Raw genomic sequence first — 19072 nt, 5'->3', positions numbered from 1 at the left:
TTGATTGAACTAGAGACGTTGAAAAATTTGGTGCTGGACTGTGATTCGAATTCGTATCTTCTCTTTCGAGGATCTGAATCTCTCGGAACAGTATAGTTCAATCATTTCGTTCCTTTTCCCAAGACAGCAATCTTCTCTAAGTCTCCTCCAAAGGTAAGTATGCGGGTCCGAATCCTGATCCAGTACAAAAATATTCATAATTTCATTTCAAGCCCTATCACGTGCATACCAGTCTGCTAGTGAAAATTAAAGTGCGTTTTTAATGTCTGTTCATGTGTTGCCACAATCGCAATAGGTGTCGTTATTTCTGGTCAAACACGCACACATCTTACTGTTGGTGAGTAAGCAAGTGTTACTTAAGCTATGATCGGGGATGATAAAGGACGGTAGGTGTGCGGTTCGATTATTGCTCAGGCACAAAAATTTGTATCCTTATTTTAGATTCAAACATCTAGCAGCTGGTAAGAAAAACCGATACGTAATATTTGATTTTACTTAGTTAACAATCAGATTGCGTGTTGGGTTCGTATCCCCGTCAGAGAACTTCAGATCATGCGCTTCATCTTTAAATGCATAAACAGATTGTTCCTTCTGAATGGAGGTATATCACACATCTTTCGTGGTTAGTTAACAGGGACGAAAGGGTCTTTATAGGAATCCCGGTTTATTACAAAAACTGTCGTTTTTTATTTTCAGTTTGGATTTGGTTACTGATATTGGCGAAAATTTCTGTAATTCGTGACTCTTATGACTAGTCGGCAAGATTATATGATTAGATTAGATTAGATTAGTACTTGTTCCATAGATCATGAATACGAAATTTCATAAGGATGTGGAACGTGTCATTTTAAAGAATGAATTCCTTACATATGATTAATCAGTTTCTTAGCAACAATTTTTTACTCTCTCTCATTCATTTTTATTTTCATCTCTCTCTCTCTCTCTCTCTCTCTCTTTTTCATATTCTCTCTTTCTCTCTCTCTCTCTCTCTCTCTCTCTCTCTCTCTCTCTCTCTCTGTCTCTCTCCCACACACACACACACACACACACACACATTCTTTTTTTTTTTTATTTGTTTGTTGTGCTCGACTATCGGCGAGGCACGAAAACGTTCAACAATGTATTTCTTAGTTTTGAGTACACTTACGAAAGAAAAACAACTATGAAGGTTACCGATATATGAAGCTTAGTTTGCAGTCAGTTCCGAGTATTATTAGTAACTTCGCTCCAGTCCCTAAACTCAGTTACAGAAATGTGAATCAGACGGATTACGTATTACAGGCCGTAGCAGCCGCGTCTTTGAGATGTCAGCTATGGTCACTTCCCAGCCCACTGTAGGATCACATCGGTTCGTCTTCGTAACTGAGATTTGGCAACAAGACAAGTTATGTTTGGCAACTCTGGGATGGACGAGTTACTTCTTGGTGTGCACGGAATTAAGCCTCAAAAGTTCACTTGATTTTTCCTGTCATTTCCATTGAATAATCTGAGTTATTATCGCTTGATCTGTAACAAAAGATTGTAAATTTACGAGTTTCAGCCCAGGAAAGTCGTTGCACGTGAAAATCGCATCTAATCTCGTCCTTTAAATAGCGGTTTACGAGTTCTAGCCACTAATGGTCCCGTAAGAGGAAAGATAGACGCATGCCTCTTCCGTAGCTCCCTGGAGGCGTGCTGACCTGTGAGCAAGCGTCTGTTATGGTTTGCGGTTCCAGTCTTGCTGACTGTAACGTTTTTACCCCTTCCGCAAAAGAGCTACAAGCAGTCAGATCAAACATCGATAAGGAAATCGCAAGAAAATACTTTGGACTCATAGTGCAATGGTGAAAAACTTACAATGCTGCACAACGGGTAAAACCTCTTTCCGCTGCTGACAATCAAATTTTGGATTTCTAGGAATACATATCATTATTTATGAAATGCCACATTTGCATACCACTTGCGTATGACGCAGCCTACCAATCAAACACAGACCCAATCGAAATATAAGTGATTAGTATTTTACTAATTCGTGCCGATAGAGTTCCGCTTGTGTACAGATACCCAGTTTTATTGAAGCAGACTTTCGTCGTAAGGTTATCGTGGGTAGTTTTATTTCATTTCTTATAATACACTGTACAATTTTCGTAAGTTTTCTTTCAGTACTGTTAAAAGATTAGTTAACATGAGAGAGAAATTAATCATCAACAATACATGCGAATTCTCTGATGTTATCTATAACAGTCTGACAATGCCCATGCAGTTTATTGATTACATGCATGTAGAAAACTTGTTCTGAGTTAAAGATGTCATACAAAGTTTCATAAAGAATTAGATGCCACTGCCACACGACAGCTACTGAAGAAAAACTTTTCTGGCGTATTTTGGCACGATGCGATTTCTCCATACATAATACAACAGTTTCGAGATGCATCTGCAGCCTGGAATCTATTAAACCTGAAAAGAACGAAATGTCGTAGAAGTTAGCCCTTTTCCCACATGTGACTATTTTGGGTTGAGAAGTGAAGGGAATTATGTTCAAAGTTCCATTACATCGACAAACTTCAGCTGACAACAGTATTGCGTTTTAAAAAATGTAGCACTGAATGTACCCAAACTGGCGACGTATCGTCAACAGTGCGCGACACCCACCGTTACACTACTAGGTGACACATAGCTACAACAGCTTCAGAAGTTAACAACAGTTCCTCCAGAACGTCCCCATTGCATAGTGCTGTGAGATAATGCATATGGCCGGACCTAGACTTCTGAGCGGCAATTACAGCTTTTCTTTTGCACTGCACAACGTTTTCAACAAACAGATAGAGCAATAGAGTATCTGAAGTCGAAAGAAACACATCCTATTTAAATTTCTGCAGCCTAAAGTGATGGCAGTTTTGTGTAGGTGTCAGTTACGTGATTTTATTTCGGTGATTACAAAATAGAGTCGAATGTATGCACTGGGTAGCCGAGGCAGCTAGTTCATGGCGATTCGGTCAACCAAGTAACTGAATGTACTGAACATGCTGCAAACCACTGCAGGGAGCCTGTGTGTCAGAATTCTCATCCAGTGCGACGAAACATTGTTATGATAGAAAAATGAGTGATAGAGAAGGGAATTTGGTGGTCTCTTGGATTGATGCTGGGTTGATATACTTATGGTCTGGGTTCGATTCCAACTTCTCCTGTTGATTTTTGATAAGGAGAGACAGATTCTCTTATCTTCTCGCTATGCCACGTGAAGAAGGTATAATGGCATTGTGGTCTGACATTCATGTTAAACATGATATTCCTTCTCTACCAAGTAGACGTTAGGTTGAACCACAATAAACTCAGGAGTCGCGCCATGTAGAAACTCTATCAGCAGTAACTTTTCTTATACTAGTTATTTATTTGTAGTGACTGAACAAACGCTATGTAGGGTCACAGGATACTTATTCCATCTTTTATTCGAGCTTCTGTATGTCGATAAAATTGGTTCTGAACTGGAAATGCAACTCAGACTGCCCTTAACGCGGAATTTGATCCCTTCGTGTTTGTTGAAAACTGCAGATTCCTCAACATCTCCACATAATGCGCGTGAAAGGGTTCGAATGCTGTCCCGGCACTAAAGCTTTCATTATGTATTATCAAGCTCTAGCATGAGAACACCTACCTGCTGGTGGATAATAATTTAGATTTTCAATGTATTTTCATTCGTTGTCAACACTAACGATATCTGACGTTTTTGAGTCCCAGTGAGACACAGAACTGTTTGCAAGATCACTGTAAGTTCAAGGTAGTTATTCCGAGCTGCTGGTGGAGAAAAATTCGGTAGCTGACGTCTCTTTGTGTGCAGTCAACAACGATACGCGTGGGGTTCGATTCCCAGTCAGCCCTGAACTCTTCGTCATATTATTTCTAGTTCAAACATGCTCACATGTCGCTGCTGGTGTAACAACCCATTTTTAACGCTCATTTTCTTTACAATATAACAACGATAGGCGCCAGGTTGGAGTCCTGGGAAAGAAAAAATTAATGTTTCGTCTCGTCATTTCAGTTAAAACATCTAGCTACTGCCGAGAAAATCCGATATGTCACAGTTGATTGTGCTTCGATGACAATCCATTTAGGTTCTGGGTTCGAATCCCTGTCCAACACAAAGCGTTACCTCACGGCATTTCAAGTAAGTTACTTGTGAAGAAACAATATTGAACATTTCTCGTAGTTCGTTAACAAGGACGCTGGGTAGGAATTCGCGCCCGTTAAAAATGTTTACGTTATGTAATTTAAAGTTTATATTTGCTAACTGACATTGCCTAAAATCGAGGTATATCACTATCTGTACGCCTAGTCAGGAATGACTGTTAGTTTCCGTCAGTCACGGAGTCTTTGCTTAGTCTGCATGTCCTGGGTTTGGATCCATATGCAGAACGAGACGGTTCGTCGTGTCATTTGAAGTTCATACATATTCTCAACTAGCTGTTCGTGAATAACTTAACTTTTTAATGTCATTTTGTGTTAAATAATAATTACGGTATATTACTTTGAAGAGGAAATCATGAATACGACGAACTTACTAGGCGAATTACCTATCTGGCGTAATAGTGAGAGTGGTAACATTTCAGATAAGTCATTTATTGTAATAAATGTGAGCTTACAAGCCTTAAGGACCGTCTTATCTGTGATAAGATGTTCCCTGATATTTGTAGTATCGTGGTATTACTTTACATCTTGAGTTATTGCGATGCAGAGCAGTGTTTTCTAGTGGTGACTTGTTGGAACCATTTTCAATAGTCAAAGGACTGTACCGAGGGGCGTTTAGAGGACCTGCTAGACAGCTGCGCTATGTGGGTTGCATTCGAATCAGGCGAAATGCAATTCAGGTCCTTCGGATACTTTTGAGCCAGACTGTACATACCATCGGCGGGAGTGTAAATGATTAAGAGTTGTAACGCTCTGTGTCAGGCGGAACCGCCACCACACTGCACTATTATTATTGCTTCCAGGCCTGGCAGGGTACATAATTGTGCGAACAGCGTCACGTGGTGTGTAGTGACTGTGGAAGACACTGAGATGCTGGGTCTCGTGGGAGACATCATTCTCAACTCCTGACATAGTCTGAAAGGTGCCTCATTGTGAGGTCCATTTGGTTGGCTTTTCGAATAGGGCAATATCTAGATTTGTGGGACATTCGGATGTCACAGTGATCCGATGGTGGACTGCCTGGGAACATGAGGGTAGACATTCTCTTGTCAAAGTTCCAGTCGATCGCACCTTACCCACCACGAGGGAGGGTCACCGTATTGAGCACGAGGCACGTCGTAACCACATTGTACCTGCAATCGCAGAACAAGTAATGGACTCCTTGCAACATTCAACAGAAACAGTAGCGTTTGGAGTGACGCCTCGACCAGAGAGCTTGGATTGTCCATAAGCGGCATCGCATTGTGTTCACCAGCGTATCGAAGTTCTGCGCTACCTAGGACGACCATTGTCAGTGAGTATGGCGGAGACCTACGAGAGGTCTCACTCTTCCACTGTTTTGGAGAGGCACAGCGGTGTAACTCCTGGCGTCATGGTATGGGAAGCCATCGGCTACGACTTCACGTCGCGGCTGGTAGTGACTGAGGGAACGCTGGTGACACAGCTGTACGTCACACAGACATCCTGTGTCCTATGCGTTATCTGTCTGCTGCTATTTTACAAGTGGAAAAATGCTCGTCTACATACGTCACGTATCTCTATGAACTTTCTGCGAGATGTTGAGGTACATTCGCGGTCAGCTAAATACAGAGATCTGCCCCAATAGAAAATGTGTGGAACCGGCTCCGTCGTCAACTTGGTACCAGTGCCAGTACGCATGATATCAACGACCAGTTGGAACAGTTGTGAACCAGGTTGTCTCAGGAGAGAATAGAACGACTGTATGACACACCCTTCCCAACTGAAACTGTGTGTGCAACCAGGACAGAAAGGGTGCACGTCTTTCCGACAAATGGACTCATACTGTAAACCCTTTTATAAACCTGACTCAAGTTTTTAACCACTACATTACATAACCTCTAAAGTCGTGATGATTAATTTCGTAACCTCCTTACCTTTAAATTGCTTCACTTTTTTTTCAGCAGTGTACTTTGATTTCACGAAGTGTCTGGGGGCAGTTATAACAGAGGATTTTTTAATTTACATCTGCTTTACATTAGCAGATTGTCTGTTTAGTTATCTTACTCTTTGTTTTCTCTTTCCTTTGTATGTAGTATTTTCTATGTTGATATGAAGGGTGTCTCAAAAATAACACAGGATTCGAAGGTATTATAAATCGAATTTATTTACTGGAAAGAAGCAAACGGAACACACCATTGTGTGAAACACAATAGCGGATATATGATCCCATCCCCTGTGCCCCTCACTATAGCCCTATAGGCGATCGCGCAGTCAAATAAATTAGCCATCACCTGGTCACACATATACTCATTAACTTCGTCAAGGACACATCGAATTTCTTGTTTGAGTTCTAATAGATCATGAGGTTTGTTATGGTAAAGTTGTAATCTAGAGCAACCCTAAAGGAACAAGTCACAAGTTCGAGATTAGTTTGTCTGGGAACTTTTCATGCAGCAGAGTGACTGTGTCTCCTAAAGTGTGGTAAGTTGTGCCGTCTTGTTGGAACCATAAATTGTCGATGTTCATTTGATCTAAAAGGCGCAGTGGGCATCCGATGATAACGAACTTCGTTCACTGTGACAGACCTTTCTTGATCATCTTCAAAAAAAGTAAAGGACGATTAAGTATCAGCTCCAAATCTACGCCAACCTGTAACTCACTGAGGATGCATGTCTTTTTCAAGAATTACTCATGGATTCTCTGATCCCCATATTCGGCAATTATGCTCGTTCCCGAAGCCTTTTAAATCGAAGAGAGCCTCATCTCAGAAAATTATGCGCTTTTTGAAACCATTGCCCTCTCTTCCCTTCGCAGGATCCACTGCACAAATTTCCATCGTTTTCCATGATCCTCTGGTTTAATTTCATGCATTAACTAAACTCTGTATTGGTGGAAGCGCCAATCTTTTCTTAAGATTCTGTACATTGTTGCTCACCACATCTGCATTGTTGGGCACGAGGGCGACATGAGTTTTCCGGACTCGCAGCAACAGAATCACGCACAGTAACGTCATTTGCCTCACTCTGGCCGCTTCGAGTACGTTCAGGGCTTTTAATATCTATTGTTGAGTTTCTTTCACAAATTTTATCAACTTACTAACAGTGATTCATTCTGTGCATTGTTGTGTCCAAGAATATCACAGAAGTTCCGAACAGTTTCCGTGAAACTTTCACAATTCATGTGATACGTTTTCACGATCAGCTCTCGCTGTTCCGTACTGTATGTTTCCACGCAGATACTTCCCCGTAAAACAAAAACCCAGTATCAAAACATAATCTCAATTATCACCGATAGCTAAACATCCAAAGACAATGTTGCCTACAACATTACTGCACCTTTGAAATCCGACGGTTTTTTTAAAGACACTCATTAGAAATAACGACAAACTACTAAATATTATTACGTATGTTGTCTGTGCTCATGTAAAATTGTATGCAATGTGCCCAGATAGGCATGTTAATAAAATCTGTAAGACTTTTGTTACAGCGAGAACACTGATTTTGTTAAAAGAAAAAAAGGATCTGTTAGTGGTTGCACAAGAGTGAGTACGCGAAACTAAAGGAATGAGAACAAATTTCGTAAACATTAATATGACTGTGCACGAGTTTGGAGTCAAGACAACTACACTCCGCAAAAGAATTAATGGATTACTTTTTTTGAAATCGTGTCAGTATCCCCCGTTGTGACGCAGAAGGTTGAAATTTAGTTCAAAAGTGCTTATGACCTTCCTCTGTAACTGTGCAAATGCATGGCACCTTGCGGTGTCAGTCCCGGGCTCGGTAACGCTTCAGACAGCTGAGGTCAGAATTCAGAAGTTCATGTGGAGTAGAGGGTGCGTTAATGATGTACCATTGGCACCAAATTTCACCGCAATTCTGCCCAACGTCAAAGTGGGCGTGTTCCACAATGAGAAGCTCGTTACACCCTCTCCCTTGCCCACATCTCACCCCTTCTGTTGATACCTGTGCGATGGAAATCATAACTGCCGCTTTCAGCGTTGAGATCACGCGGTTTTCTTATGGGTGGCTGACGAAAACTTTTCAAACACACCATCGCCCAGAATCGACAAGAATTGGCCTCAGAAGGTGGCGTGAAAATCGTCAGTGAAACCACCTCTTCTCTTCGAGCGTTCATTTGCTGCTGTCGTAAACAAAAATTTGCTGTGCGATTTCAAAATGGTTCAAATGGCTCTGAGCACTATGGGACTCAACTGCTGTGGTCATAAGTCCCCTAGAACTTAGAACTACTTAAACCTAACTAACCTAAGGACATCACACACATCCATGCCCGAGGCAGGATTCGAACCTGCGACCGTAGCGGTCGTGCGGTTCCAGACTGTTGCGCCTTTAACCGCTCGGCCACTCCGGCCGGCTGCTGTGCGATTTGCCACGACACTATTGACTACCTTTGCTACTGCTTACACGCCCTTCTCCATACAATTCAGCCCTTTACTAATGACATCGTGGTGCTGCAACCATCTGAATTCAATCTGACCCCTTTGGAGAGGAGTGTTACAGCGAGTTTTGCCTTGGCATTTGGGGTAGAACCACTAGGGGCCGACATCTGTACGTGATCCGGAGCAGGAATGGATGTTTATGCTTTTTCAGCCCTCCCATTGGGGAAGAGGGATGTGGCATTGAAATGTGGACGAATACAATGAAAAAGGGTCCCTTGAAGATCCATCAGTTCGGCTACACCCTCGCTGCTACCTGTGCATCTTTGTTGAGCACCTGTAAAATCTAGCTATGCGAGGACAATACTTGACCGATTTCAAGGCAGCTGCAGGGAGGCAACCTCTTCGACACTCCCCAAAATCCGTCTGCCCACTAGCAGGCGTTAAAGCATAAGTATAGCGCCACTCAGAGTGTTCAAGAGGATATCCCCCTGCAGGCTCCTAGGAATCGATGAAGGACTGTCTCCGTACATTTTTAAATTCGTCAACATGGATGGGCAGATGACGCCGAGGTTGTTACTGAACTGGAGGGGGGATCTTAGAGCGACACTTCTCCGTTTCATTGAAGCACGTGTCAGCGTCACACCCTCCATTGATCATACCACAGGAAGATACGGAACAAGAGTGGTGAATAAGCATAAACACCCCTTATTAGATTGCGTTCAAACGTCATCGAATAGCTTTGAATGGTCCCTAATGATTCCACTCTGTATGGCAGAGCACAAATTGTGATAGTGCTTCATTCCAAACGGGTCACATAACGTTCAATGGAGTTGCGTCCCCTCGGTATCCTTAGAGAAGGGTTGCATCGTTCAGCGATGATCAGCAATATCAAAGGTTGTAAAGAACATTGTTCTGTTGCACATCGCACTGAAAACTGTCGTTTCTGGTCGAGAAACATGTGTAAATCAGGGCCAGCCAGAAATTCTGCACAGTTACGGAGATGCTGCACATGTGCAACTTTCTGGTCACAGGCGTGTAAACAGGGAAACAAAACCGTCGTCATTCACATATTGTGTCTTTAAGCACAAATTTCGCCGCTTCGCTTTATCCACCAACTGAGATACACTGCACCTGAGGTACTCCCGCGCTCTTTTCATAGTTTGTAATGCAAACATCAGAAGATATGATGTTATTCCAACTCCCTTTCAACAAATATCACGGTTCTAAAATATAACATAAAAACAAATTTTGTATAAATTTGTTGGATGGGTTTTTACACCCACATTAGGTAACCAAATACCCATCACGGCAAGTGTAACAATCATGTCTCTCAGTAATTAAATGTTAATTTTTAAGCATCTATATTTTGAACAACAGGTTTAATACCAATTTTTTTCGGATAGCAATGTTCGCCTATGTAACATGTCTAACCTACGTGAGACTGGTTGTGATCTACCTTCATACCACAGTTGTGCAAGGAAACTCTGTGAGTGTTTTGGCGAATGTTGAACCTACAGCCTGAAAGGTGGGATGATACCATCTCACGCATGAAGAGTTCAGAAGAGTGCAGCAGTATGTGATATTCGCTATTTTTGACTTCATTAAAACAGCAAATACGAGTAGTTAATACTTTCAGCCAGAAGGCAAATACTTGTTTATAAATAATGACTAATGTATAATGAGGCGTTGCATGGCGACGGTGGAATTTTCTAAATAATGTAATTCGTCGTCTTTGGGCGGCAATATAAACAGAAAAATACGGATAGATATGCAATCCTTCACTATTTTGTTCGCTGGAGAACAAATGAAGCCTTGAGCGCTAAAGACTTGTACTGTTTTTCTCAAGTAAGACGGACGCAGATTTGTGGCAGCCTGATCTAATTTTTACTAAATGTATAAAAACGTGTTATGTCTAAGTTTGAGTGAAGTGTAAAGAACTGTTATAACTTACCGTGACGACGCACGAGCGACTCAAAGAAGACAATGGCTATATAAAAGAGCGCTCAATGGACATGATACGGACACAAAAATCTACAGTCATTGTAGTACTAAGCTTAAGGTACGATATAGGTTTTAGTTATAATAAATATTTGTTCTGGGAATACTGAATCATTTAGCAGTGCTCATTCCTATTATCTCCTCAGTATTATTTTCATTTTAATTATGCATTTTGCTAATATTACAGACACCAAGATCAGCAGTCCAATGTGCGTGCTACATTGATAAAAAGAAAACTGTTTTATCGTCTTCTTGCATCAGCTTTAATATTGAATTTCCCTTTTGTGTGATGTTACAGTTGTTTTTGCGCCCTTAAGAACTTTCTGGTCCCTTAGGAAATTGTTTTGTCATAACAATAACTTCACAACCGGGTATGATCGTATCTACGATCATGAAGTAATTAGAAAGACGACAACGCAATTTCTTAATCAATAGCAAGCTAGTTGTGACTGCCTCAAGCCAAGCGAAACTGCAAGTAAAAACTAATCACATCTCATAATGCAATATTTTATGACAATGGTCAATCCATGATTCTTACGCCAATTGTGATTGATAAAACAGTAAGCTAAATCTCAATTTCCAACTTTCCATTGAATAACAACATCACTTTTATTTTGTAACATCACACTTGGCGCCCGAACAGGGACTTGACCAAAAATTAGTTCAGATACTTGGAAAATTTTCTATGTGCTTGTGTTAATAAATGTTCTGTCGTTTCATGTACACATCATCTCTCTGTGAGAATGACGGAAAATATGCTGGTCAATATCGCAGTTTAACTACCGAGAGAAAAGAAAAGAAAAGAGACGTGAATTTGCTGAGACAACATAGCGGTAATCAAGCCATCAAAAAGTAAGTCAGAATTTTGCATACGCAGTGTAGTGCTTCAGTAGCAACGTTGCTTTTCCAAGTCGATCCACATCCTTTCTATCTCCTTCCCGCTATAGAAAATCTGCTTTATTTTATCTTTCAAAGTAAAATTCTTCGTAGTCTGATAATAGAAATTATTTCTCCCCATTGTTAGTATAGCTGTATTGCATTTTCAACATGGTGGATAGTGTGCGCAATTTGCAGTGAAGAGCATCTTCATTCATTTGTCTGAAACGGTTAGGTTCCATCTTGTCTTCTCGCCAGATAGAATTTCATTTGTTGCTCACGCGAGAGCGGTGCTCTTAGCGGACTCACCACGTCACTGACAAACGACGAAAGCCTTGCGTAGAACGTGATTTACTGACGAAAATGGCAGATAGTAAACAGAGACAGGTGACAATAGGTGACGGGAGTGAAGACGTTAATAATATTCCATACCCTTTACGGTCGCGAACGGTAGATTCCCGTGTGGAAACTGAACTAACCATGTCTGTAACAGGGGAAAGTGACCCTAAAGTCCAAACTCTTCCCGCTGCAGCTACAAATGACCTCGGTGCGCTAATGGAAATGCTGAAACAACAGTTTGACGCAGTAAATGAGACTATAAAAACACAAAATGAGACTGTTAACGCCCGATTCGATGCTGTAAGCGAATCAGTAAAAACCCAAATTGAGACTGTTAACGTCCGATTAGAGGCTGTAAGCGAGTCGTTAAAAACACAGCTAGGCACAATCAAAACAGATCTGCATAAAGAAATTACGGCTGAAGTAAATACCCATTTGGGTGAAGTGCAAACTAAGATCAGTGATCAAATTCAGAAAATGCAGAAACAGGTGAAAAGTGAAATAGCTGAAGTATCTGGAACATTAAACACAAAAATTCAGGCAGCTACCAAGGAAATAAACTCAGTTAGAAATGCAGTATCTGACATTGAAGGTGTAGTACAGGATCTGTCGAGGCAGATAGACTCAATCAATATCGAAGAACAGGTTCAGAGCACCGTGAAAGCACACGCGGAGGCATTGTCGGAACACTACGGTGAATGGATAAAGGGTGAGGATATTTTTATCGAAAAGGTCAGGGAGGAGCTTAGGGAGACTGTCAAGGAGGTAACTTATGAAATCTTAGCTGCTCCTGGTAAGTCGGGAGACACAGTGGTTTCTGAATTGGGACAGATTCGGAGGACACTTACACGGGATCTTCCCGAGTGGAAGCAGCAAGTAGTGGACGAAGTCAGAATGCTGAGAAACTGGGTAGAAAATCCGCACACACATACGCAAACTATAGGGAACAACTCTTTAGACGGTGACGAATGTCAGTCAACTCCTTATCGTTCACCGCCTGATTACACGCAAAACAACAGTCCTGTTGAGTCCCGAGTAGGGAAAATAAATGATCCGCCCACAATTGTGAGTTTAATGCAACAGGAAAGTGTGATTAAACATCGCACTTTTCCTGTTTTTCATCCGCAGAAGCGAGAAATACACCCCATCGTGTTCCTAAAGAATTTTTCCGGCATATTTCCCAGGAGCTGGACAGACAGACAGCGTATTCAGTTCGTCACTGGCTTTATTTCTGGTGATGCAGCATTATGGGGAACGGAAATGGTAGACACGTGTAGGAATTATGAAGAGTTTGAGAAAATGTTCTTGGCAAAATTTTGGAGTAATGGGGTACAGCAAAGATTAAGGAAGGAGGTGTATGGTGCGGAAATTTTCAATGAGAAGCATGGAAGTCTCCGGCGATACTTCGAGAAGTATCTAGCAAAAATTAAATTCTGGGATTCTCCGATTTATTCCAAGGACGTAATTATGATTCTCAAAAGCAAACTCCCTGTGTCTATTAGAGAGAAACTAGTAAATGTGTCCGAAGAAGACACGGATGTATTCCTTTCTGTGCTAGATTCCTTAGATTTAATTAGCGAGGATGTGCGCTCCAAGGTTGGCAGCGGCAAATTCTTCCCTGGCAGCCAGCAGAATGCATCGCACGCGGACAACAATGCGCCGAAGGAGAGAGTGCGCTACTGTGATCGCGGGTACCAACCTGCCAGCGGTTATGAAAACGCAAACGGCAATAACTTTAAACGGAAGCAGAAAACCAATTGCAGTAATCAGCAGAGATACCACCCAATTTACAACCACCAGGTACAACATCAGTACGGAAACCCACCCTTTAATTCTGCGCCTGAGCAGTATGGAAATTCTCCACAAACTAGTGGTAATTTTTCAAATGGGCCAGTGTACAATCAAAGTTATAGGTCGAAAAATAGCAAGTGGCATGGGCAAGGCGGAGGCCACCCAGTACAACATCAGAACAACTTTTCACAGGATAGAGGATCGCGGAACAATTTTTAAACGGCACCAAATGCGAACTTTCCTTCACAAGGAAATGGTTTTGCCGGCAACCAAGAGATCGGGCGACAGCAGCCGTCTCAAGTATTCTATTCACAAGTGAATGCACCCAGTGGATTTTACCCCTTTACACCGGCATTTGTACCACATAACCAGCACCAATATGAAACGGAACAAACACTTAAGGGCCATGAATGACAAACAGGTTAAACATCCTGCGGAAAATTAGAGGCAGCGCCTTTCAGCCTCCTAGAGGTCGCTGCCGGTTCCAGTGGGGGTACTAACGAATACTCTGATTCTGAGTATGTTAATGCGATACGGTACGACCACGAGACCGACTTACGTGATGACCTTGCACCTGACCTAGAAGCTCAAGACATTAATGAAATTTATGATGAACAGGTCCAGGCTTCGATTAAGATATCTATTGCCAACATTCTGTCACAGCCATTGTTGATACAGGAGCAAACATCAATGTGATGTCATCATGTCTCTTCAGACAGGTGTCTTCTGTTTCAAAAGTTTTATCATTGCCGATTCAGGGTTGCTCCATGTCGGGAGCGATTGGTCCATTGAAACAGAGAGTTAGTTTACAGATGCAGCATCAACTGCAGATAGAATCTGTTTTGGTTTTTTGCCACTTTCTAATAGTAAAGAATTTGTCAGTTCCATGTCTCTTGGGGATGGAGTTTCTTCGACAAACAAAAGCAGTGATAGATATTGAATCTGGAATGTGTACCTTTATCGTAAATCAACAACAAGTTGTTGTTAACTTGTTAAGGCGTAAAGTGAAGGCAGTGTTGACATTGCATCAGGTTTGGAGACGACAGAGGACAGGCAAACCGTGCTTTGATCAGACAAATGACCTGACTAAATGGGATGACATAAATGACAATGAGTATGAAGACTTACTTCCTGACACAGACGAGATCGATGCTAAAGCCAAGGAATCGACTGAACTCAGGGGGGAGCAGAAATATGAGTTGTTCCATTTATTAGTAAGTTACAAGAAAATCTTTTCAAAGAAACCAGGAGTAATAAAAGGGTTCGAGTATAAAATGGAAGTGCTTCCCCACTCAACGTTCTGCAAAGCAAGCTATTCAATACCCTACGCCCGACGAGAAGCTGTAAAGCATGAGATTAGGAAAATGCTGTGTTGGGATGTTATCGAGTTATCGAATTCGCCGTACTCAAGTCCCTTGTTGTCCGTACTTAAACAGGACGGTAGTGTCAGACTAGTACTGGACGCCAGATCAATAAACAAAATAGTTGTACCGATAAGGACTCGACCTGAAGCACTTGAGGAGCACTTGCAAAAATTTCATGGCATTAGATTTTTGAGTACACTTGATTTAAGAAGTAGCTATTGGCAGGTGAAATTGGCCAAGGAATCCAGAAAATATACTGCTTTTATATTTGCCGGCCGCTCATATCAGTTTGTCATGCCTTTTGGTTTAAATGTAAGCTCGGGAATATTTATTTCTGCTCTCGATTTTGTGTTAGGACCTGAACTTCTGGATGAGGTAACTGTTTATGTAGATGACGTGTTGATAGCCACTAAGAATTGGGAAGATCATTTAGCTATTCTACGAAAGGTGTTTCAGAGATTTCAAGAACATGGTGTTACAGCAAATCTGAAAAAGTCAAAATTTGGAAAAGGTGAGGTAAAGTTTTAGGTCATGTGATTACACCTGAAGGGATTAAACCCGACCCGGAAAAGTTGTCTGCGATTAAGAATTTCCCTACACCGGTAACTAAGAGGCAACTAAGAGGATTTCTCGGTCTTTCGTCTTTCTTTCGACGATTTCTGTCTGGTCAAGTAATGAACAATCCCGCTTTGCACAATCTTCTCAAGAAAAGTACGCATTGTATTTGGACACCAGAGTGTCAGAAAGCTTTTCAGGCAATTATAGATGGTCTTTTAAACAATAACATTCTCTGTCATCCACAAATGGACAAAGAATTTTGTATCACCTCAGACGCTTCGTTTGTTGGAATTGGAACTTGTTTGTTTCAGATTGAATTAGTAGACGAAACAGAGCAGATCAGAGTGATTAGCTTTGCGAGTAGGGTCTTAACAGAATGTGAAAAGTCCTATTCAGTTACTGAGCTGGAGGCACTTGCAGTTATTTGGGCCTTCAAGAGGTTTAATTATTACATTTTTGGCAGAAAGATAAAAGTGTTTACGGACCATCGAGCACTTTCGTATCTTTTGACCTGTAAATTACAACATTCGCGCCTGACCAGGTGGTGTTTATTTTTGCAAGAATACGACTTTGATATTGTGTATATAAAGATCAAGGATAACATTATTGCAGACGCACTTTCTCGTTCACCAGAAGGTCTGCCTGAGACAAGTGAGTTGGTAGAACAGATGTCGAATTACAAAGTTCTACTTATGCAGGATCCCATTCATAGAAAATATTTCTTGGAACTGTGCAAGCAAATCCAGACACTACAGAGCACAGATCCTAAGTGGGGAAAAATAATCAGACTTCTTCAAGAAAATCCAAACCATAAGTTGTCCAAATTCTTCAAGATTCATAATCAGGTATTATTTCATCGTACCTCTGTGTCATCAGACAACTGGCTTGTTTGTATACCTAGCAGTTTTGTCGAACATCTTTTGTGGTATACCCACATTTCTTGGGGCCACTATGGTCCAGAGAAGTGTAAAAAGAAGATTGCTACTTACTGTTATGTGCCCAACCTACATCGTCGGATACACAAGTTGCTAAAATTCTGTGTCCTCTGCCAAAAGGCGAAAGCTCTGAATATTCCTACTTTAATTTCATTGAATCCGATCATCGCAGAAAGACCTAATCAGCTCATTAGCATTGACCTGGCTGGCCCTCTACCGATGGGTAGGGGAGGTGTCAAATACCTCGTTGCTGTTCTCGACAACTTCACTAAATACGTTCGAATGTATGTTATAAAGACATCTTGTGCTCCGCCTATTATACGCTGTCTTGAAAATGACTATTTCCCTCGATTCGGAGTCCCCGAATCTATACTTTCAGATAATGCATCCAACTTTACTTGCCGCAAATGGCGTGAGTTTTTGGCCCATCACAATGTCAAGCAGATCTTAATATCACGTTTTAGGCCTCAGTCGAATTTGACTGAGCGGATCTTCAAGGAGTTTAACAGATTTGTTCGGATGTACATTCCAGACAAGCAAACTCATTGGGTTGATTTTGTGACACCTTTTGAGGAGATAGTTAATAATTTGCCACACACTTCCACAGGTTTTACTCCATACGAGTTGATATCTCGAAAGAAGGAACAGAATGAGTGGGTTGATCCTCTTCCCAAGATACCTAGCCCTGAGGTAGATCTAGATGTCAAAATTCGAGAAGCTTTAAGTTCCATTATCACCAATGCTCAATTAAGGAAGAAAGGCTATGATAAAAAAGTAAACAAAGTTGTAAATCACCATGTAGGTGAAAAGGTATTACTTAAGACTCATTTCAAGCCATTCTTAATATGTAAAAAAAATCGCGAGTGGCAACATATGTACCAAGGTCCTTACCTTATTTTAAGGAAACCGCACATAGGGAGTTATTTATTAACTGACCCGGCTACGGGGAGAGTAAAAGGCTTATTTCACCACCAAGACTTAAAGAAATTTTATAATGGTAGTGGTTAAATACTGTCGTGGAAATGAATTCTTGTTTACTGGAAATTTCCGTGTGTGAACTGTTAATGATAAGTATTGTGTTGAACAGCGCACTGACTACATGGTAACGGCTACTACATGTAAACTTAAGTATTAAATGCTATGTATGGAAAAATTGTTTATAGTGATGGATATGAACTGATATTTCTTCAACAAGTTGAAGCAGGAAATTAAGGTTGCAGAAAGAATTTCAATTTAGCTTTAAGTTAGTATAAAAAAAAAATGTGCTTGCGAGGTGATTGCCCGGAGCTATATAAATATGTAAAGGTGAGAAATGGAGGAGGATGCGTAAATAAGCACTTCTCTCAAGGTACAAGAAGATTTATAGATTTATATTTAGTAATGTAAGTACTTGAAGTTCTGTCGTAAAAGCCCAAATTACCTGCTTAAAAATAAAAAAGGGTACATGTTCAAACAGTCCAGACAGTGGACAGGAGTAGAAGAAATAGCTTAAAGTTCAGTTAAAGCGTGCTGTTAAATGGAAAAACAAGTGGTAACCCACATGTGTTCACGCAAGGAGACAATAAGCTGTAGTAAACTAAGTTAGGTGAAATACAGTACAAATAGAGGCAAACCATGAAGCAACAATAAAGTAGCGTAAGTACTCCACGAGGCCTTTAATTGCTATGAAAGTAAACTATTTCCCTGTGATCTGAGCCAAATGTAAAGAGTATATGAGGAATGTTAGCTGACGAACTGATTTCAGTGGAATCAAGGTACTAAATAACCACACAGCAAGCCCCCTGTATCATAAATAAGTCCAAGTAAAGATCTTCAGAAGATTTTTAGTGTAATCTAGCGACCATTCAATACCCTAATTGAAGGCTAATCTAAAGAACAAGCAATGCAGTGATATTTAAACTTAATATTGACTATAACCAGAGTAAGACGTAAAAGTAGCAAAGCATGCTGTAATGAAAGAGGTTGAAATTTGTATATGTGCCTATGTTTATTATGATAATTGTATTTACATGCAGATTTTATTGCAAAAATGTCTCCTAAGACACTCCTCTTATGAAAGCCATTTTCCTTGTGCCCGTTCCTTTTGATCCTGGTTCATTAACCCAGACCAAGGGTCGACTTGTAAAAGGCACGTGTGCTTCGAAGCAAAGCAGTGCTTATGAGAAATGAGACACGTAGCGTGATGAACTTCGCTAGCTTTGGTAATGTTTGTTATGGACCGGTTGCGTAAACCCAATGAACTGTCGGTAATTCCATTCATGCGAAAAATAGTAGACACGCGTTACCCTATTTTTTTTAACAGAGAACGATTGCTGAGTACATGAAGCGAAGAGGGAGACCTATTGTTATCCAGTCTGCCCTCAAATATAAAAAAAAAATTGGCAAGCACAAAGGAAAGCACAAAAAAAAGAAGATTCAACGTTAAATGCGTACTCGTTAAGTAGTAGATATGCTGCGTGGCAGTAGAAAATGATCTTGGGTGCACTAAAGAATAAATGCAACGAGTGTTGCGAAACCTGTAGTTTTCATAATGAGGAAATGAGCCCTTAAAAGAAAGTTTGAAAGAATATTTTTAGGTTCACTAGTGAAAGTAAACCTTGAGATATAAAGAGTCCATTCATAATGCAGTTGTTCACTGGACTTAACAAAAGGAGTGACCATTAATTGTAAATATTAGCTCGTAAGTGATC

Source organism: Schistocerca cancellata, chromosome 3 (assembly GCF_023864275.1).
Source record: "Schistocerca cancellata isolate TAMUIC-IGC-003103 chromosome 3, iqSchCanc2.1, whole genome shotgun sequence".
Classification (NCBI taxonomy): domain Eukaryota; kingdom Metazoa; phylum Arthropoda; class Insecta; order Orthoptera; family Acrididae; genus Schistocerca; species Schistocerca cancellata.
The sequence above is the reverse complement of the archived record's forward strand: the minus strand, read 5'-3'. Positions refer to the sequence as shown.